Raw genomic sequence first — 23706 nt, forward strand, 5'->3', positions numbered from 1 at the left:
CGCACCATGCTTCCTGGGGTCTGGGTATTTCTCCTGCTTCGACAGTCAGTACATTGAGAGAAGGGGCACCAACTACCATCACTTTGCACCACCTGCGAGTGCCCAGACCGAGAAACCTGACAGGCCACCAGAGGCACGTGAGCCTTGGACAGGCGGGAGCGACTACCGGTCTCGGCACCAACTTCGCCTCATATAGCCTGCCAAGCAAAAGGGGGCCATGGCAGGGGGCGGAGGTGCAAAGCCTTCGATGCAGACCAAACTCGAGAAGTTTGCATTGTCAAAAGCCAGAGAAGATCAAGGGGTCCCCCCAGTCAGAGGTCTGTGATGAAGCAGGGACCGCATCCGTCCCACAAGACCCAGCGCTTCAAGATATTATGACCGCCATTAATGGAGTGCGTACCTCCCTGAAGATCCGAATTGACGTAGTGAATGTTGAGGTCTCACTCATAAGAGCGGACCTCTGGAAGATGGACGCTAGAGTCAAAGAGGTTGAAGAGCTCACAACCGAACTCACGAAGGAGTCCCCCAACTTGAACAAGAAGTACAGCGATTGCAAGACACCCAGGTCAAGATGGAGATGCAACTGGACGACTACGAAGGGCAGGCGCGGCAAAACAAGTGCACATCCTGTGGGTCCAGGAGCGGGCCGGGGGCCTGGCAACCAATCTCTTTGTCGAAGAATTGATCTCCAATCGCCTAAAACCAAAAGTACTATCCAATTACTTCTCTATTGAACGGGCTCATTGAATCCTGGGGGGGTGACCTAAGCCTAGAGCTCCACCTCAACCAATAATAGCTAGAGTCTTTAACTTCTGCGATCGCAATTCTATTCTTCAGGCTGCACTCTCTTGCCCGCCACTGACTATAGAGAACAGCGCCATCACCATTTTTCCTGACTTCACTACGAAAGTCCAAAATCAGAGGCGCAGTTTTTTAATGGTTAAAAAAGCGCTGAGAGAACAAGACAATAAATATGCAATGCTTTTACCGGCGAAGCTATGTGTGGTCACAGAAGGAAAAACATGGTTCTTCTCCTCCCCTGAGGACACCTGGAATGAATTAAAATACACAAAGAATACCCTGCGGTCTTATGCCAAAGAACAACAAATGACTGACAAATACCAAGACTGATCAGAAAAATACAAAAATTTGTACGGATTCCCATCACTCACTGATCCCGGTGACATGCTTCATCATCTGGGTCTCCTTTTTGAAAGGGCTAACACTCCACCCTAGTGATGGAGGAGCCCAAGGATGTTTTCAAAGTTTGGATTTGTACAGATGCGAGCACGTAGTATGTGCCAAAGGTGTATGGGAAATAAAGTGCAGTGCGAAAAAAGTGATGTGAATATAAAATTGAAGCGGAATCAGACAATACACTTATTCGTGTCTGATCTGAACAAACATCAAAAACAGTGCAGAAAGGCCGGATTCAACAAATAACCGTCCATTTATAAGAATTGGTCGACATGTTTCAGCACAACCAGGTGAAAAGTAAACCAAGTGCTTTCATCAGGACCTCTTAGATGTAAAATGCTACTGCAAAACACATTTCAGTGAAGTGAAAAATAACAGATATAAAGGATACGCTTTGAGTTCAGTCTTCAAAACACTCCTCTTGGAAAAATCTATAAGAGATCAATGAGGTACATAATACAGTCTTGGATCACAGTATACGCAGCCTTTAGAAAATCTTATGTGGCTACAAATGGCCATCAGATAATTTCCATTCAATGAATATATCACGCCATTGAGCCTTACCTCGAGGGTATGGAGGAATCGCCTCACCCCACCTGGCAACAGCTCAGGGAGAAGGAGGCACCACTCTAGAGGGGAGACAAACAACACCAGGCATTTGTACGGTGTTCTGGCTCATCCATACGTAAAAATTACAACAATAACGCCCACTCCGTTGGTAAGAAACTCTCCTCGCTACAGTAAAATCTATCTTTCCTTTCAGTTGTTATATAAATCACCATCTGATGTTTTGGTGATACATAACGTCAATATAGCACTCATAAGGAGGCGCTAGAGGGCGCACACGCAGAATGGCCGCACTGCTGTGAGACTCCTGCTGCCTGGCATTCTAATCTGTTATTTATCCTCACTTCACTGCCTGTTACCCATCCAAAAAGCGTGTGGAATGCGGTGGGAGCCCTGAGGAACGATTGTGGGAAGTCTGGCTGCCCTGTGCCTTGATTTGCCGAAGTTACGAGTGGAGAAGCTTCTGCCGGGAAAGGCGCCGGAGCATTGTGGTGAGCGAGCCCGGGAGGAGTGCCGTAAGAGAGGCCGCGGCGTGCCACGAGGCGACCAGGCCGCGCTGAATAGATACCAACTGCACCCCGGAGTGATGAGGCTGCTGAGGCGGGCGACCCTGTGGTGTGGATCTGGAGTGCCCGCAGCGGTTGGTACCATCATCAGGCACGAGTGGAGGGCAGGTGCTAAGCTAAATACAGACGGCCGGAGGGGACTGTAGCGGAGCGGGAGTGCCCGCACTGAGGCGAGTGCAGCGGAGATACGGCAGCCTGATTGCCTGAAGACGGGGTAGGGCACTGGGCTGCGGTAGCGACGAGTGCCGGCTACTGACCGGGGGGTGCCTCGGTGTATGCGGCAGCAAGGTACGTCCTGCGGGAGCTGACTGGGGTCCGGTGTCTGGGATTGTGGAGCTGCCTAACCCAGCTCTGACGTGAGCAATTGCGGCAGTGGACCCCCCCCCGTGCATGGTGGAGCTGGTGGAGGGACTTACTTACACCGAGGAAGCAGAGGAGGCCTCAGGTGAGCGGCTGGAGGGCCGTGTGCTGCGTGGTGCGGCAACGGGTGATCCCGGCGGGTACTAGTGCACGAGCCTAGCTTGATACCGGACACACGCGGAACAGCCCTGCCGAGAGGCTACTGAAGGGGAACTCTGGGCCTGAATTGATGGGCGTTTGTGGACTGGAGGGCATGAGAGGCGTTAGCGGCCCGTTCATTGGGGAGACTTGAGATATAGTGTGGGGCTTCTTATTGGCAAGCTGCGATTGCCCGGATATCTGGAGCTGGGCTACACTATGAGCACTGCAGCATAGTACTTGCCATTGACCCAGCAGTGTTGCAGCTGGTACTGTTGTCTGGCAGATGGACCTGACCGAGTAAGTGGCGACGAGGCAAGAAAGTGCTTGGGAGGCATCACACGTGCCAAACCTGCTGCCGGGATGTCAGCGCTAAGATTTTGGGACTGTCTCCTGTTGTAGTGGAACACAATAGAGCGCTGAGTGGGGATAGTGTTGGCTACAATCACTGTACGACGATCTGCGATTCATTACTAAGCGTTTGTGAAGAGGTGACACCTCACTGGACGGAGCCCGCCTGCCGGTGCTGCAGATCTAGCCTACAGGCACCTTGGTTTATTAACTATCCGTTCTGCTACTGGTCTTGGATGCTCCAGATACATCCTACATCTAGCTGGTACAGGAGATCAGGCGATACCCAGTGCTGCGGAGTACAGACTTGTTGACCACAGAATTGCTTGGTCTGGGGCTCGGGGTTACTAGCTGATCATTGGCGCCCTGCGGTGGTCTGGAGTGTGCTGAGCCTGCTGTGAACGGCTTCTGGGGTTCGGAGATTCACGTAGCGACATGAGAGTCGCCTACTACCCAGGATCTTGAGTGTTCCTGCATAGGAACCTGCCTGACGTTTATTACATTGCAGTCGTTTAGCATAAACAGGAGCGGAGCGCACCTTCCCTGGTGGGAGCCCTAGGGTCACGAGGCAGGCTATCTTTGGTGGTGTGAGAACTTGAAGATTCTGAGACGCTCGGGTGGATTTGGCACACAGCACTTGCCCTACACATGTACAGGGGCTCCTGTGCGGCCTGAGGAAGTAGTGGTAAAGCGAGGTCTCCGACCACTTTGAATCCCTGTAGGTGCTCTATCATGGGGCGGCAGGACAATCAGCAGCCCAAACTCTCCTTTGACTCTGCACCTGCGTCAAAGAAGAGCATGGGTACCACACCGGACACTGGGGGGACTCAGAGTCCCTCAGCGGCGGGGACGAGTTCAAGTGCAAGTGCCCTGGACATGCAGCTGATACTCCAAGAAATGAAACAGGGGTTTGCAACCGTGGTAGACAAAGTGGACCGCATATCTTCTAGAATGGATGCTATCGCGCAAAAAATGGACGTTCACGAAGAACGCATAACAGAGGCGGAGAGAAAGATATCGGAAAATGATGACACAGTAGCGTCCCACTCTACCCGGCTTTCGAGAATGGACAACATCCTCAGGGTAATAGCTGCGAAAAATGAGGAGTTGGAGGCGCGCAGCAGACGCAACAATATACGCGTGGTAGGCGTGCCGTAATCTACCAACACGGGACGAATGGAGGACTACGTGGAAAGGATCCTTCAGGCGGCGATAGGAGCAGAAGCCTTCTCCAAGCAGTTCATAGTTGAGCGGGCGCATCTCTCATTGGGTCCGAGGCCTAAACCTGGGGCTCCGCCTCGGCCGATAATTGCAAGGCTCCTAAACTATCGAGACAGGGACACTGCACTCCGCGCGGCACGGAATACCCATAACTTGTTGTGTGAAGGGATCAGTTTTTCCATATATCCGGACTTCACACTTATGGTGCAGGAACAACGGCGGAAGTTTCTAGATGTCAAGAAGAAGCTACGTAATTTGCACATTGACTATGCGTTGCTGTACCCAGCGAAGCTCAGGGTGACTCATCAGGCGAAACAACATTTTTTCTTGTACCCGCAGCAAGTGGAGGATTCCTTGAAAACATTGAGACGCGATCGAAGGGGTGGCCATGGAGATGGTGATGAGGGGGAGGAGGAGGACCAACATATACCCGACGAACAATGAAACAGATTTTTGACGATTAAGCCGCTGCTTTGAAGAGGCAGTGGTCCTTTACGAACTCTGTGGAGGGGTCAGGAAGGCGTGCTGACATCACGACTGGAAGTGAACACCGTGGACGGGTGTTGGACAATGGGTGGTAACGTATGCCAGGCACCATCCCCTTCCCTCATAATGCCCTGGAAGGGTGGTTCAGGTCGAAGGGCGAGGAGTAGGGGGTGGCATTGTGTGTACCTCAGATGACCCTAATAGGGAGTACCCCACCTACAATGTTTATTACACTGCAGCTGTTGGGTTGTTAGCTGGCGGTGAAGGGTTGGGGGAGGGGCATGGATGCTGGCGAGTTGGGAATGCTTCAGTGGGAGGGAGGAGGGGTGGGAATCGGCTTGCAGATGTGGTTCATGGTCTACGAGGAAGGGCTTGGGAACGATGGAGCTATGGCTTCATTGAGTGTGAGTGGTTGTTGGTGGGTGACGGTGCAGGCTGGCTTTTTTTGACCTTATTGGAGTGTGAGGATGATTGATGATAAGGGGTGGGCAGCCACAGCCGCGATCTGTCAACAGGGATGTAACTACACACAGTTTGTCTTGGCCTTGGCATTGGAGGCATGCAAGTTGATGTGGGAATGGGTTGCTGTTCATGTTGGGGAAGGGGGGGATAGGGGGAGGGGGGCATGGCTGACGTGGTTGGGGGATGTCAGTGGGTGGGGGGATGGGACACGGGGTGTGACTGCAGTGACATAAGGTTACGAGCGAGATTTCATATGCAATGGACATCGTGTTATGGTATGGAAGGGCGGTGGTCTGGGCGAGTAGGAGCAGATGTTGCAAATGTATTTCATAAGGATAATGGCGAACAATGCAGAGAGTAGAATATCGGTGTTATCCTGGAATGTGAGAGGCCTCAATGACACCAGAAAGGGCAGAAATGGGATTGCAGATTTAGACAGGCACAATGTACAAATAGCCTTATTGCAGGAGACGCATATACACCCACGCTCCGAACCAAAGTTTGCTAGTAAGTGGGCTACAATTCGGAAATTTTCATCGTATTCCTCATATGCCAGAGGGACTGCAGTACTAATCAAGAAATCACTCAAAATGCACACGTTGGGGGAAATTCTGGATCCTGATGGACGCTATGTGATACTGTGGGGCAGACTGGGCACCGATACTGTAGTTATAGTGAATTGTTATGCTCCTAATGTGGATACACCGGAATTCTTCACGACACTTTGGGGACATGTGCTGGGAACAGATGCTACACATATCATCTGGGGAGGGGATTTTAATGTTGCGCTAGTGCCTGGAGCGGATAGATCTGATGGTTGTGGTCAGTATAATAGGCAAGCGAGGGATGTATTGCGGGGCATAATAGAGGAAGCTGGTTTAGTCGATAGCTGTCGGTTTACTCACCCCGAACATAGGGAGGGAACACATTTTACAACACATGCGAACACATGGGCTAGGCTTGACTACTACTTTGCATCACAGGGCCTAAGCACAGGATTGGGAAAGGTGACACATTTGCTTAGAACGTACTCAGATCCTTGCCCGGTGCTGGTGCAATTGGATGTGCCGGGGCATGATAAAGCGAGACCCCCATGGCGACTGTTCCCCTCAGTGTTACTAGACACGGTATTCAAGACGGAGTTGGGAGAAGAAATAGAGGCTTTTTTCCCAGAAACAAGGGCTCGGTAAACAGTGTGGAATTGGTATGGGAGGCTTTCAAAGTAACGATTCGTGGGTTTAGTATATCTAAGAGCTGCGGAGTGTTGAGAGACACCCAGAGGACGATAGGGAAATTAGACGGAGAATTGAGGGAGCTGGAAATTAAGATGGCAAGGGGTGGAGATCCAGAGATACACAAGACATTCAGGGACAAGCTTTCAGAGTATGCAGAAGAGGCAGCGAGAGAAGTTAAGTACAGGGGAAAATACTGGACTGCGAGGAGGTACTGTGAAGGGGAGCGGCCGGGTAAAGTACTTGCAGCAATCACAAGGCAGCCACGTTTTAGTACCAATATACTGGAGATTGTTACGCCAGAGGGTACAAGGTGTCAGGATACGCAGAAGATTCAGGACAAGTTTCTGACTCACTACAGACAGCTTTATACTTCACAACAAACAGAGGGAGTGGACTTCAGGAGTTTTTTAGATGACATTGCGCTATGTTGGTTTAGTGATGTACACAGGTCGTTTCTCAGAGCTAGAAGTGGATGAGATAAGGGATGCAATTATGTCACTGAGTAACGGCAAGGCGGCGGGCCTAAATGGGCTTCCTGCCGAGTTCTATAAATGTTACATGGATATTATGGCACCAGTGCTAAAGGAAGTTTTTGAGGAGTCCTTAGAAGTGGGGGTATTGCCGGGATCCATGAGGGAGGTAGCGATAACTTCTTTGCTGAAGCCAGGTAAGGATCAGATGGACACTGACTCCTATAGGCCACTTTTTTTTTAATTAATTGTGATGCAAAAATACTAGCTAAAGTACTTGCAACGCGATTATCGCTGATTATGACTAAGATAGTGCTGCCAGACCAGGCTGGTTTTGTGCCAGGGCGTGCTACCACCCATAATCTTCGTACGCTGTTTTCTCTGATTCCGACTATAGCCCCGGAGCTCCCAGTTGCTGCCATATTTCTTGACACAACGAAAGCGTTTGACTCGGTTGAATGGGAGTACCTTTTTGCTATCTTACATAGGATGGGATTTCCCAAAATATTTGTTGCATGGATAGAGCTACTTTATACCAGACCAGTGGCTAGGGTGATTATCAATGGAGTGCTATCACCCCAGATGCCTATAACGAGAGGCACCAGGCAGGGATGCCCTCTCTCCCCATTATTGTTTGCTATAGCAATAGACCGTTGGCATGTCGGATTCGCCAGTTGCATAAGGTTAGTGCTTTCAACTGTCTCCAGCGTCAGATAGGAGTGTCGTTATACGCGGGTGACATTACACTATACGTGAAAGACCCGCAGCTCAACCTTAATCCTATCCTGCGTGAATTTATAGTCTTCGGGAGGTTATCGGGAGTACAAATAAATTGGAAATAAACGCAATTCTTCGCACTCACAGGAGCGGTAACAAAATTCCAGCTAGATCACCCACTTGAATGGTATGACACTGATCTTCGCTACCTGGGTGTTGTGATATCACTAAACAAGGAGGAGAAACTTAGGCTTAATTATGGTGTGGCTATCACTAAACTGACTGACAATGTCACACGCTGGAGGTCGTAGCCACTATCTATTGCAAGCAGAGCGTCACTCATAAAGATGGTGGTGCTGCCGCGGTTTTTATATTTATTTCAAAATATTCCTTATTACCCCCGCTCCTATTTTTTCAAGCGATTGAGATTGGAACGCCCTCGGCTGTATTGGGGGGTAAGCAGCCGCGGTTGCGATGGTCCATTCTGACGAAGCCGTATGAGAAGGGTGGCTTTGATGTGCCAGACTTCGAGGTCTATTATATAAGTGCCCAGGCGCAATATGCATATCACTGGATGAAACCTACACAATTTATGCCACAAATAGCGGCGGAGGACTGGATAGTGCGTCCTCTCCCACTCAGCGGGATGATACAGGGAACAGTGGAGGTTATAGATACGCTGCCCAACACGGTGACATGCACGGTTGACGCGTGGGGTAGGGTGGGGAAAGTCCTTCAGACTCAATCGTTGTACTCTCCCGCAATGCCACTCACATATCACCCTCGCCTGTCGCTGTTGCAGGAGACGGGTTTCCAACTGATGTGCAAGCGTATTAGGGTTGTCACATAGGGTGATCTGTTCCTCAACGGGCAGTTTCGTACTCGGGAACAACTATTTCGAGAAGTGCGACCAACTCCCTTAGAGGTATTTTATTACATCAGACTGAGACAGGGGATGAGGGACGTATTGCTGCACTTCCCAGACGAACCGGAGGTGGTCTTGCCGTTGCATGCCAGGCTGTTGTCGGATGGCCGCCATCTGGTTTCCCGATTGTACAATAATATCAGACTACAGAGCAACGGGCTGGAGAGTCCGGCACGCACATCATGTAGTTGGGATATAGGCAGTGAGATCACTGAGGACCAATGGAAATATTGTTGCGCCATCACAGCCAACATATCTTCTAGCTGTAGGCTTAAAATCATCCATTATAAGTTTCTACAACAATTTTATTACACGCCAGTCCGGAAGTTGAGGTTTCAGTTAGCGGCTACAGATAGATGTGACCGATGCCATGCGGAGGGGGCGGGATTTATCCATCTGGCGTGGGAGTGTCCTGGGGTGTACGACTACTGGTCACAGGTACACGATGCATTGCAGGTCATGTCGGAGGGGGCAATCAACAGGAACCCACTAGTCAGGCTGCTGAGATATACATTGAAGGTGCCTAAGCCCATTCGGAGGTTTATAGACATTGCCTTGCTGCTTGCGAAAAGGAGGGTTGCCTGTCGGTGGGGCAGGGGGAGGGCCCCGAAGTTTAAGGAATGGCTAGAAGACATAATTTACTGCCAGGATCAACACAACATATATGCTGATCTGCTGCCTGTGCGCAGCAGGCTGAAATACATCTGGGGTCTGCTACAGGCTTATTTAATCACAATTACAACACCACAGGAAGAGTCAAATGATGGCAGCCAAAATGTCAGGGAATAGATAGAACACACGTATGGATATAGCTCATGGTGTCACAGTGGAGGCGTCGCTGAACCTTTTTTTACTGAATATGGTTTGATACTATACAAGATGTCTGGAAAGTTCCTTAGGAGTGTGCTCAGCCACTTGACCTGTAATATCTGTTGGGTAGCCCCTGCGATGTCTGCATATGGAACTGTACAGAAGGAATGCTCTTGTGGTGACGGGGGGCCCCAGTGTATTTTATATTCGCTCAGATCACATGCTCATACAGATGTACCTATAAGATTGTAAAGAGGTTGTATCTTGCATGAATGTAACCTATCTGACTGTATTGTTGATTAACAGCTAATAAATAAAGGTTTAAAAAAAATATATATATATAGCACTCATAATGTGCCGACATCACTATACAATTGTACTCCCTTTCCATACTTTCATGATTTATGATCAAAAAACCCGTAATACGAGGAACCCCCGGATAGACTAACGAGGATCACCCGAGATTATCAAAGGTTGTTCTCTTTCTAGGCTTGTTTAAAATTAACGAGTACATAAATATTCAGTCCACTGCTCCTCTCTAAAAAGAATCCGGCAGACACTCACCTAACCGTTGGTACCTCTGGCGGTCGTCCGAGCCGTCGGGGGGGTACCAAACGGGGGCTATCCTGCTATTTATAAGGCTTCCCCATAACGAGAGCTGCTTCCTCTCCGACACTGGGGTTCCCGGAAGTCGCGCGTGATTTCGAGCGTCTTCTCGCGAGAGTACGCTTGAAACTACAGAAATGCCTCGGTAACATGGCATATGTAGTTCTATCATCGCTACCTCATAGAAAAAAGCCCCATTGTTTGGTATAGTTTTGAGCTAATCTTACGAGGATGTGCGTGTAATTACCAGAAAGATACAGCATCGTAGCCTATGTAGTATCTTAATCGAATACACATGAAAAATTCTTCTTTTATGTTGTTGTATCATGTTGTTAACAATAACAAAGGAGGAAACCAGGCAAAAAATTTTTTATTAAACAATGAATTGTTTCAGTTACATATTATTTACTAGACATGGCTCTTCAAATTATGTAATAACGAGTGTAAATTCACAAAATTACGCGAACCACTGTCAAATGTCTAGAACATTAGATCATGCAATATAATATGTTCATTTCATATGGAGACCTCCTATTGGTATTAAAAAGGCTACATTGATACTAATAGTAGCAAGAATAGAGAGGTAGCCAAGGACACGTGTGAATTGGTATTAGACACAGTGATAGAGGAATGTGTGGGGTATAATTATATGATCTCTAGAGAGAGTTCCATTTCTAAAGCAGGATGTTATAACATATAGTATCAACCCTCTATTGGAAGTACGACTAGTTCATGATGTCACTATAAACTAGCCCAAGGGATAGAATCATTCAATCCAACAGTATCACTTTTTAATCTGAACACTCATTTCTGTTCCCTTAGTAAGAAAAACTTTGATATGTCAGAAATATGTTGTGGGATGAATGGTTGTTCTAATATGGTCCAAGTCATATCTTCAGGACGATGATTTAGTTCTAGATAACGTGCTGTAAGGCGTGTAGCTTGTTTTTTACACCTCACCGTGCTCATGTGTTCCATGATCCTCAACTTGATTTTGCGGGTGGTCATCCCTACGTATTTCAAATCGCAGGGACAAACAATCAGATAAACCACTTTTTCACTGTTGCAGTTGGTAAAGTGTTTCTGTACCCATGGACGATCAGTCCCGATGTCAACTGTCTTAGACTTCTTGGTTAGAGGACATACCTTACATGTCCCACAGAGAAAATGACCCTGAACTGGTGGTAAGCCCCATATTGTTCCTGATGTCTGAGAGGCTGCACAACGTGGTCTAGTATGGACAAGTTTGTCCCGCAGATTGCTGTTTCTCTTGAACGCAAACAAGGGTACAGGTAGACTTTCGCCTTCCACATTCAGAATTTTCCAGTATCGTCTTACAATCTTTTTGATGCCATTGGACGCTGTGCTGAATGTGTTGACGAATGTTAATCTAGATGTTGCATCCTTAGAGATTTTAGGTTCCAAGAGGCTATCGCGATTATTGTTACCAGCACGTTTAGCTGCACGCTTGACCAGCTTGATCAGATAGTCTCTTTCCACTAGATGAGACGTGAGGGTATCTGCGTGTTTCTTATAACTGTCTTTTGTAGAGCAGTTACTGCGTAAACGCAGGAATTGGCCATACGGCAAATTATCTTTCATTGCTCCCGGATGGTGGCTTTTAAAGCTCAATAGAGAATTCCCGGCCATAGGTTTGGTATATAACTCTGTCTGGAGCCCAGCAGGAGAAGAAACGGTCAATGCATCTAGAAATGCTAGCTTGTGCTTATCAACTTCAACTGTGAATTTAAGATAAGTGTTCCGACTGTTCAGCCAGACAAGAAACATGTTTATACTTGTTACATCACCGCGCCAGATGACCAAAATATCATTGATGTAACGTCTCCACAGACGTATCGATTCACGGTAGGGGTTGGTTTCAGTGAGTACATGCTCCTGTTCACAGCCATGAACATAGAGGTTTGCCAAGCTGGGAGCAAAAATGCTCCCCATGCTCGTACCAGATGTTTAGAGGTAAATGGTGTCCTCAAATTTGAAAAAATTGTCTTTCATGGCAATTTGAGCACAGGCCATTACGAAATGCACTGGCGTTATTGAGTTAAGATCCCGTTGTTCCAAAAGTGTGTTAACAGTGTCCAATGTCTCATCTTGTGGTATGGACGTGTATAAGGACTCCACGTCAAATGAGACAAGCAGGTCAGTCTCATAGTCATATTCAATGTCGGGCAGTAGCCTCAGCACGTCTTTGGTATCTTGCAAAAAGGCGGGCATTTCTTTTACAAGCTTGTTAAGATAGAAATCCACAAATGTAGAAAGAGGTTCAAGAAGTGACCCAATTCCTGATATAATCGGAAGACCCACTGGTGGTCTAGTGGGTTTATGAACCTTTGGAAGGACATAAAAATATGGTATCACTGGGTGCTTAGTTTGTAAAAAAGCCCCTTCTTGTCCATTGATCCAGCCTTCACTGAGAGCTTCTTCCACTTCAGTGGAGATGTTCTTTCTAATTCTTTCAGTGGGGTCTTCTTTCAAAAGGCGGTACGCACTCCTCACTCCTAGTTGTCTCAGACACTCTTCCCGATAGGTCTCCGTGTCAAGGAGGACTATCGCGCCGCCTTTGTCAGCCGGTTTAATAGTGATATTCGAATCAGACATTAGGCCATGAAGCGCTAACTGTTCTTTTTTCAGCAAGTTGCAAAATTTCTTCTGTTCTTTACTCAGAAGTACAGGCAAATCATTATTTACAGCTTTTTCGAATGACAGCACCTGTGGTGGAACCAAGTGAGTAGGTGGATAAAAAGTGTATTTCTGTCTTAATCCCGTATTGGTGTCAATAAGTTCTACTGCTTCATCCTTATTTTTAAAGAAGAAATGTAGCCTCACTTTCCGGAAGAAGTTTGCCATTTCCCAGTTGATCCCAAAAGGGTCTCCAGTAGTGGTTGTCACAAAACCAAGTCCTCTATTGAGAACTTGTACTTCTTCTGAACTCAATGTCCTGGAATTCCGATTGATCACTAATCCGATTCCGTGCTCGGCCCCGCTTGCCTCGCCTGTGTCCCTTGCTTCTTCTTCGAAGAACTCCGAAGGGTCCGTGGCGAAGGTGGAGGGCTCCAGTGGACCTGAGCTCTTTGATTCTGGCGTCTGCCTCTTGGGTTCCCTCTGCCGTACCCTAAAAATGGTTGGTTCTGAAAATTACCAAAATGATTGGGTTGAAGTGACCCATTGGTCCCATAGGGCCCGGAGGGAATGGAGGTTGCCAGGGGTTTGGCTGCCACCAAGGAGGGTACTGTTTGGGTGGGCCCCCACGCCATCGTTGCTGAGAACCCCTTCCTCTCCATTTACCACGTTGGTTACCTTGTACCGATGTATCAGAATCGCTGGAGTTGTTTGCATATGAAGAAGAAGACCCGTAAGTAGATCCTAGTTTGTGTCCTTTATTGTTATATACAGGAGGGATATAACTATTGCTTGTGTAGGGGTACACCTTTTCAAAAGAAAATTTATCCAGGTCGTTTTTAAATTTCTCAATTTTTGTAAAGAGAATATGATCTTTGAATTCCCTATTGGTTTTGTTTGTTTCGTCCTGATTCTTCTTGAAAGATGTGCTGAAGGTAGTTTTAATTTGAGTCTCAAGCACTTGTATCTCGATCAAGATGGTGTCGTAGACCTTCACTGTAGCAACGGCTGTATGGTATTACGGTAGGGGGAACCTTTCCCAGCCTCGGAGGCCGGAATCGGATCATGGCTACAGCAGTCGGACAGTCGGTCCACCCAGCATCGTAATAAGACCCATTGTTTTTTATGCCACTTTTATTTTTACAGCAGCAGTACATTTTTTACAGACACTATCACATTTTAACTAATTTTAAAAGATGCTATTCTCTATTGCATTTTTATAAGAATTATTTTAACATTCTTTGTTCTATATAAACATTTTTACATTAGCTTCTATATTTTTGTTACATGCCCATAGTTTTAATTTTTCTACAAACATTTAACATGTTTTAAATTTTTAAATAGTGTAGTGTTTTTAACACAACGCTTTACAATATTCAATAAACAAAATGGATTTTTCACAAAAATATTTTTATATATAATTTTTACAAACACGTTATTTTTTATGTTGTACCATGTCATGTCAATAAAAAGCTATATGAATGTCAGTCATTTTTACTATATTTTCATTTGTTTCACTTTGGTATATTTTTCACACTTTTTATAACATTTCTATAAATTTTTCTATCATTTTTTCCAACACGGAAATGTATTATTAAATCTAATCTAATATTAACGTTCATTACTTATTTCCGCCTGTTTTTTATGGATTGGTAGTCTTTTTTTAATGTTTATTGAGCAGATATTTTTTTTAAAAAAAATACATACAAGTTTTACATTCTTACATATTGTAACATTTTTATAAATCTTTTTTACAATGCTTTTTTACTACTTAACATTTTTTATCCACAAAAATAGTTTTCTATATCATTTGTACAAATAAATGCTATTTTGCTATATATTATAAGTAGGCTAAATCAATAAATATATTTAGGTCAGTGTCATGAGGTGCCCCTATGACTTGACGGAATGTAAAAAGAAGAAGAGGAAAATTAACCAATACCTCCTTTCGTTTCTCTCTTGCAGCCCATGAGTCCTCTGCCACACGCTGACACCAAGGAGAGTTACAATCTGCGGGGCAAGACCACCCTGTTGTGGACCAAGATGGATGACATCGACCCTCCATCGGAACCTATCGGAGAGAACACGGGTCCTTTAAGAAGAGACACCACATATGGCATGCATGTGGGTACATATCACATAGTGGAAACGCCGCAGCCTAACCTGGCTGTTGAAGGAGGTCCCGAGTCAAGACGCAGAGAGGAAGAGAAGAAGAATGAGAAAACCTGGTAGCTAATGCTCTACCAGCGGGAGACCACACGCTGCAGCGACTCCCGGAGCGAGAAGACGGCGAGAAGAGGACACAAGAGAGAGCAGCAACCCACCACGCCCAGGGAGGAACGTGGCTATCACAGGTGCGTGGCCGGTTATGGTCTTACTTGAAAAAAAGGTCAATTAAAAGGAGTCTGGGGGAGGTGGGAGATTAGCAGGGCGAGAGAACTGCTAAGAAGAATTTTGTTTCTTTTTTATTTACTCACTATGAGCAATTTCTGTGAGCACTGGCGGTGGTCAGGTATGGACACTGCTCAACTCCTCTCACTCCCAGACCCTAATAGTCGCAGAATGAAAACAAAGGAAAAGAGGGCGATATACTTACCATAGTCCCATCTTCTTTCGAAGGACACCATTGGGAAGTCGGTCTTAAGAAGGAGAACCTGAAGAGCTGAAAAGAAAAGACAAGAGAAGCAAGATCATTCATCCTGGCTTCATATAGGAGTGTAAAGCATAAAAGCAATGATGAAAAGAAACTAATGAGTTCAGAATCTTTACCTACCTAGCCAAAAGCCACATTTTCACAGTCAGTTATTTTTAATATATTTTCATTTTTTTGCTGTGGTAAATTTGTTACAATTTTATAACATTTGGAAACATTTTTAATTGGGGCAATTTTTTTTCGGCGCACAGGCCTATTTTCTATCCCAATCCGACCACGTTGTTCTGTCTCCGATTACTGCAGAGATTTTGCAGGACCAGTGGACTGACAATCCAAGATTATGTGATCTATTCTGAACACTCAGCAGAATAGCACATTTATCTCAAACATCAATGCACACCTTTGATTGGGCCAGAAGTGATGAGAGAGCACATTTTTTTAATTTACACTGAATTTTGCATACCTCTGACAAATCACCTTGGACACTTCAAGGCACTACAAAAATAACTGTTTAAAGTGTGATAGAATCCAGCTGGCTGAAACGGAGTGCTCTAGTTTGGTATTCTTTAATCAGTCTCCAGGGATAGATGGCTGTAATTGAACGCTTCCCGGAAAAGTTCAGTTTTCAGGAAAATCCTGAACTGTAAATAGTTACATTCAGTTTGTAGCAGCAGGCTTTATGTCCAGATATCCGGGCCCTGGACCCCTAAATATTTCCCTCCATGTTTCTCCAATTAGGCTTGTCACTTCCATTACTCCTAAGCTCTTTTCATCATAATTCGCTGTAAAGGGCTTCCAAAGACATCAACAAGTTAAAAAAAATAAAAACTTGATCTTGGCACAAACATTTCAATTTCTCTGTTTCGCAAATGATTAAAAATGTTGGAAAAAAAGTGAGTGCAGTTTAGTCTTCAGTTTCATTTTTTGTATATATAGAATTTGAGGAATTTGATAATGCACATTTTTAAAAGTTGAGGTAGCAGTTTTACTAATTTTCATTGCATATTATTTTTTTAATAACCAATTTTATTTCGTTTATACAGCAAGCACCACCCAAGCAGTACAGTTAGTAAGAGCTCAGCATTTCAGAAGCCAGTCCTTTCATGATGATAGTCCATATTACGACCACCACTTCACCCACACGTGCCTCATAGATCAGCTTTTCTTGCTACGCACACCAATCAACTCCTTTTTGCCGCAGCTGGATCGAAGGAGTTCTAGATTGCCTCCATAGGCCGGCTGCATCCCTTTTGGCTACCAGGCAGGCCACACCTATAAAAAATCCTTTCAGAGCGTGGACACCCCAGGTCATCCACAAGTCCCAGCAGTGCAGTTCAGGTGCTCAAATCGATCTGGCGCCCCAGAACCATCAAGATCTCCTATACCACCTCATCCTAGAAGGATCGTAGTGCTGTGCAGTCCCATGCTACATGGAATAAGTTGGCTGTAGGGAGCAAGCTGTGTGTGGATGTGCCAGGGCAGTAGAGAACATCCTCCGCATGTGAAATGGAGACAGATAGGTTGCATGCAGATAATTCACCTGGACCGTATGTAGGCATGAGGATATCGCCAACTCCCTTAGGGCCAGGCATTCCTCCCTCCAATCATCATCATTCAGTTTAAACCTCTGCCGAAGGGAATCAAATCCATCGGGGCATGGATAATCAGGGAGAAGTAGATCTTAGACATTGCTCCCTTCCCCGGGCATCCAATGAAAAGCTTGGCCTCAAGGGGTCTATAGCCAGGAAGTGTACCCGCAGGGCATGCCGTCGTTGAAGAAAGCAGAAAAAGTGTGTGCTAGACAGAGCTTACTGATCTTTTAATTCTTGAAATGACATCAAATTACTACATTTGTAGCTATCTCCTAGATATGTAATTCCTATCCGGTTCCACTGGGTAAAGCCCTCATGTTTGGAAAGCTGCTGAAACCATGTGCCCTGCCATACGGGGGTCAATCCCATCAAGCTGCGGCTCCACCGAATAAGGCACAAAGCTGCTTTCCTGCCAAGCACCGCCACTCGAGTACATGATGGTGTCATCAGGGGCAGTCGACCCCATAAAATAGGCCAAGGAGTGCCTCAAAGCCTCATAGCCCATTATGTGAAGCTCCAAGCGATAGGTAGGGTTATCTCATCCTCCAGTAAACCAGTAATTGATGGGCGCCAACTGTGCTGCCAGGTAGTACACATAGATGTCCGACATCCCAAGACCCCCATAGAAGGGCGATTTTTGTACTGGGTTGAACACCACTGTGTGGCGCTTACCAACACATAAAAAGGTTCTGAGTCTTGAGGTCAGGGACCAAAGTCACCTTCGGGGTATGGGATGCAGGAAATTTGCTAAGAAGTACAACTAGAAGGGGAGGCACATCATATTTAAAGAATGTGCTATACCTCATGGGGTTGAGAGGCAAGCTATTTCAGCAGTGTAGGTCTCATTCAAGGGCAAAGGCCAAGTTTTGAAAATTAAGATTCCAGGCCAGGTCCGGAAAGTGAGATATGTGAATCCCTAAATATTTAAATGAGTTTCATCAAGGAGGCATGTTAGGGCACCAACATCGCCCCTCGGCGACCCCTTTCACCTCCAGCAATACAGACTTAGTTGCATTAATTTGAAAGCCAGAGGCTTCACCGTAGAGACGATGGATCTCCAGGCATCGAGAGTCGGAGGCCTGAGGGTCACTAAGAAAAAGGGGAATGTAATCCAAGTTTAGTGCGTTCCGGTCTTCAAGTCCGTTCCACCACATCCAGTCTAGTATACGTGCATCGCAGCACATCAGGTGCGCCACTGATTCAATAACCAGGGTGAACAGTAAGGGAACTGGTGCAGCGGTGGGTCAGGCTGGGGGGTGCCTGCTCTCTCCTCCCTTAGTGAGCCTGATAGGCCTGGCCTGGCCAACTCACTGGCGGTGAGTACAACAAGGCCCCAGGGGCCGGTGAACACATTCCCTGGCAATGATGTCCTGAAGGCGCTTCCCTTCATACTGATCAGCTCACTGTGGGCCTGCATGAAGGTCGCAGCCTGCTCTTTTTATTGTGTGCCAGCAGTCTACACTTTTTTGTCGCTCTGCATCACCAATGCCTCTGGGGATGCTCCTTGGCTCACTGCTACAAATCTCCCTCCACATAGCTGACCTTTCATCACCTGATAGTGCACGGACAGACCGTATCATTAGCACAGCTCATCTGGTAACAGCGAGCGGCCACGAGACGCTACTCTGGTGGGTCACGGATTCTGCAGGCACCGGTATCTGCTTCTCCTTGCACACAGTCCTGCCGGTTTTGTAAACACGCGCACGCTGTGACAAGGGGACCTATCTGCTTATTGATTGCGTTCTGCATGTCCAGATTGCCCCGGGCCGGGGGTGAGGCCCAAATCTTCGGTACGTTTGTGTGCGGCTGGGTGGGCTGTGCACTGTAAAAACTGCCTACACCGCCATACACGAGGGTCCCGCCTGGGTGAAACCTCTGCACCATTCCGGATCCGTGACCACGCACTCGCCACACAGGGCCTTCCCTGGGTAGTGTCCTGCAGAGATTCTAAACAAAGGACTTTGCCCTTTGAGAAAGTCACGGACAACGCGACAGACGAACCTGCAAACATGGCGGAAGGCGCCCATGGAGCCGAAGGTTTGGGTGATCCTCCGTCCCTAACAGCTGCAATGCTTCAGGAAATGAGAGCAGGATTCAGGGCCCTAGATGGCAGGTTTAATGGACTGGATAAAAGCCTGGCTGAAATGGGCTCCAAGGTTCAGGCGCATGACCGGCGCTTAGATGTGGCTGAGGCTCAGATATCAGATGTGGAGGATAGCGCGGCGCAGTCACAGAAAAGACTGGACAGAGTGGAACGAATCTTGAAATAAGTCGCAATAAAGAACGAGGATTTGGAAGCACGCAGCAGGCGCAACAACGTGCATATCCTAGGGGTTCCAGAAACGGCCAATACGGGTCGTATGGACACCTTCGTCGAGCAATTGCTATCTTATGTGTTTGGAAGGGAGATCTTCACTCAGGCGTTTGTAGTAGAACGTGCTCAGAGATCATTGGGTCCCCGCCCCAACCCTGGCCTTCCACGAGACCCATAATTCCGAGAATTATGAATTTCTGCCACTGCCCGTGAACGAGGCAACATACAGTGGCATTTCTGGGTCATATGTAAGGTAACAAAAATGCATCTGAGACTTCTTTATTATAACTTTTCAGCATACTGCAGACTTCTGTACAGCACAGCTTAAAGCCATAGACAAAGTCAATAGCTCTGGCTGGGCACTCGTGGGGTCCCGAGGGCGATACCTATTGGCTATGCCAATGCTTGTTTTATCTGTAGGCCTCTTTGTATTTGCATCACATTTATCTATCTATCTATCTATCTATCTATCTATCTATCTATCTATCTATCTATCTATCTATCTATCTATCTATCTATCTATCTATCTATCTCCCTCACTCTATCTATGTATCTATATATCTATCTATAGCCCTCACTATATCTATCTGTCTATCGCCCTCTATCTATATATCTATCGCACTCAATCTATCTATGCATTTTTAATACAACAACCATTGCGATTTTGAGAGGAGTAAACATCTCAATGCCCATTTGATTCCCCATGTTAGACTAATGTTCTGATTTGTTACCTTTGCCTCAAATTGTAAAGCGCTGTGATATCCGTCGGAATCAAGTTCGAGCTATATAAATCTTTATAAATAAAAAAATAAAAAATGGGTCTAAAGATCTTCACTAACTTTGGCAAATATTCAGGCTATTCCATCAGTTTGTCCAAATCCATGATTTTCACCCTCCATGGCCTGATCCCTGCACTCCCACCTGACTGTGACATTGAAAAAGCTGCAGACGGTTTTCGGTACATAGGGATCTATGTCATCCCTGATCCTGTACTATTCCACACTAAAAACCTAGCTGTGCCTCTGGACAGACTGCCTAGCAATGTCAAACATTGGCGAACACTACCCCTTTCCCTGTTGGGACGTGCTGCGCTTTACAAGATGTTAGCTCTTCCCCCGTTTCCTATATGTATTCCAGAACTGCCCTTACAGGTTCCCGACTCATATTTTAACAGTATCGAGAGTGAGGTTTGACTTTGCTGTGGGACAGGACAGCGCCCCGTATTGCCATGACTAAACTGACCAAGGGTTGGTACGATGGGGGTATAAAACTCCCAGATATGCGTCTGTACTACTGGGCTTCACACCAGGTGGTGGTGAACCACTGGCTGTACTGTCCCCCGACAGACCCCACCTTTCTATTAGACAGTTATCAAATGGGTCGTGAGGGTTATCTGGGGGCCCTCTACTCGAAGTCTGGGAGGGGACGTTATCCGGCCCGACGTCCCTCACGGTGGATGTCTGGCATCGGGCAAATTGAAAACTGGGCTGGCTTGATGTGCTGACTAGGGCTACTCCATTGTGGTCAGTCCAAAAGCTGGGTACCCTCTGCAACCAGCCCGGCTTCAACAGATGGGATACTATTGGCATCTCGACGATAGTTCACCTGTGGAAAAAGGGTAAAATACTGCTGTTAGAAATGGGGGTCTCTAGTTGACAGTGGCTGGCCACCGTCCAAGTAGGGACCCTTCTTCCTAAGTCAGAGTAAGGAGGCTACACCCTTTGATAACCCTTGCTCAACCCTGTCATAACGTAGCACGAGCAGCTAGGCTTATCACAGAGGCAGTGTGTAAAGCATTTATGATCATACACAGTAACACAGTGAAGGACACTACAAAGGGACACCACACAAGTAGTTATAAAAATAAGCATCTTTATATATAGACTTAACACAAGACCAATAACGGTAAAAAGCCACAATACTGAAAAAGGGGGGTACTCTTGAAAAGCTGGAAAAAGACTTGTTCAAATAGGGATTTAGTTCAAAGCAGGGGTCTCTGCGACCCTTTTACTTACAAAGTACCTGGATTGCGTAGCAAAACAAGCAAAATGTTGCAAACGAGCTGTAGCGATTATTTTCCCCACGCAAGGCCGGCGATGCGTTGAATACTTGCCGCAAGGGAGGATGATGCGCTGGTCTGCGGGTGCATGCGGGACAAAGCGACAGACTTCTTCACGCTAGGCCAGCGATGCGTTGAATCCTTGCCGCAAGGAAGGATGATGCGCTGATCCTGTTGTGTGTGCGATCTTGTTGCGATGAAAGAAAATGGCGTCCCGCGAGGGAGCAATGATCCGGGTGCGATGCGAGGAAAATGGCGGGCGCATGACGCCCGGTCTGCAATGTCGTGATGCGATGATCTCGATGCGATGATCCGGGGTTAGTGAGTCTTCAAAAATCCTGCAAACGTGCGATGAGATGAACTCTGGGGTTAGCGAGCACTTTGTGGCCCGCAAGCGTGTGATGTGATGACCTTTGGTTTGCGAGCGCTCGGCGGTAGCAGCGCAATGTTTTTTCTACACTCTTCAGCTGCGGCAGCTCGCAAACGGGCGTTAGCGACGATTTCAGCACTCTCTTCTCTGTAGTAGAACTAGAGGCCCTGGAACTCACAGTGGCCTCACCTGCAGATAGAAATCCTCACTGGAAGGAATCAGGAGGCCGGTGGGGGAGTCAGATGTGCCTGTGACTCCAGCAGAAGGCTAGCTCTCTTCTAGCCCTTGGGTGATTGCTTAGCAAAATATAAGTCTCTCAAAAGTACTTTTCCCTCTTCTTCCAAGTCCAAGGGGAACTACTGCAGGCCAATCCAAGAAACAACACACAAGCACAGGGACAGTCCTCTCCGGCAGATTCCTTCAGTAACACAGACAGAGGTTCCTCCTGACATCCAGGAGCAATACAAAAATCAGGGGTTTGGGCACAGACATTTATACCTTAAAAGTGTTTGTTCTCAAAAGTCTCTAGTCACTGAACCCAGCCGGAATCAGTTCTGCCCAGGCCTGGAGCACCTTGTTTACCAGGCTGCATCCTTCTTTTCAGAAAGAAGGGGTCTGCCATCAGACACACAGTAGGAGTTGGAACCAGCATTCACCTTGCCAGGCACAGCCCTACTCAAGTCAAGGAGCTACCCCTCCCCAGTACCCAGTGCAGATCTCTCTATTCAACCCAGGTCTGATTCAGCCTGCCTTGCCCCTCTAACCCAGACAGTAAATACACATAACAGCAGAGCACACTGGAAGGATTAGGCAAGAAAATACCTACTTTCTAAAAGTGGTATTTTCAAACACAGAATATTAAAACCAACTTTGCTCAAAGATGTATTTTATTATTCTGAGCTCAGGCATACTAAACTCGAATTTCTACAGTGTTGCCTGGGACAGTTAGGACTATAAGACTTAATAGCCAGGCTGCCCATTCTAACCTATGGACAACAGGTAGCCTTGCAGCAGTGAAAAACAAAATGGAGGGTAATTCACCACCAGGACATGCTACACATATCAAGCCATGCCCTACCTTACACACACAATGCACCGACCATAGGGGTGACTGACATGATGCCAAGGGAAGGTTCGGGGGCTGGGAAGTGTGGGTACTTCACAGTCAAAATGACAGTTCTGGACTGCACGCAGGCACTGCAGTAGCAGGTCTGAGGTACACTTTACAAGCTGCTTCTGTGGGTGGCGCAAACCAGTGCTGCAGGTCCACCAGCAGCATTTGGGTTACCAGCCTTGGGCACACACAGGCCACACTACTAGGGACTAGCAGGTAACCCAAATAAGCCAATTAGGGATATACCAATTCACAGTCATATTTACCAAGGGAGAGCATATGCACTTTAGCACTCATTAGCAGTGGTAAAGTGCCCAGAGTCATTACAACAACAATAACAGGTCAGACAAAATACAAGAGGAAGGCAAAAAGTTTAGGGATGGCCCTGCAAAAAGGGCCATTTCCAACACGACGCCCTTCCAGCCAAAATGCAGGGTAGACCAATCACTACCCTGATGGGCTTCCCTGCTTTGTGCGATAGAACATGGAACTGGCCCGCAATAGCAGGGGCATATTCCAGTCCTACACCCATCTGAGCCCTGGTGAATACCTCTGTCCATACTCTCAGGGCCCACCAAGACAACCAAGGGGGAACCCTTCCCCTCACCTGTGGACACCGCCTGAGCAGCACCTAACCCTAGCTTGCTCCCAGGTGTTTCCCAACAGTTAGACATCAAGTCCCAGTGGTCACTGACCCCCTGGAGAGGTGCCCCATAACACAAACCGGTAGGGGCACTGTTAGCAGTGGCCAATCCCTCCAGGTCAGGGGGCACCGAGAACCTGGCTCTCCAACCCAGGGTCTGTACCCTTAGGCTGGGCCCTGTGCCTGGCAACCCAGGACTTCTGGGGGAGTACA

The sequence above is a fragment of the Lissotriton vulgaris genome, chromosome 8 (assembly GCF_964263255.1).
Source record: "Lissotriton vulgaris chromosome 8, aLisVul1.2, whole genome shotgun sequence".
Lineage (NCBI taxonomy): Eukaryota > Metazoa > Chordata > Amphibia > Caudata > Salamandridae > Lissotriton > Lissotriton vulgaris.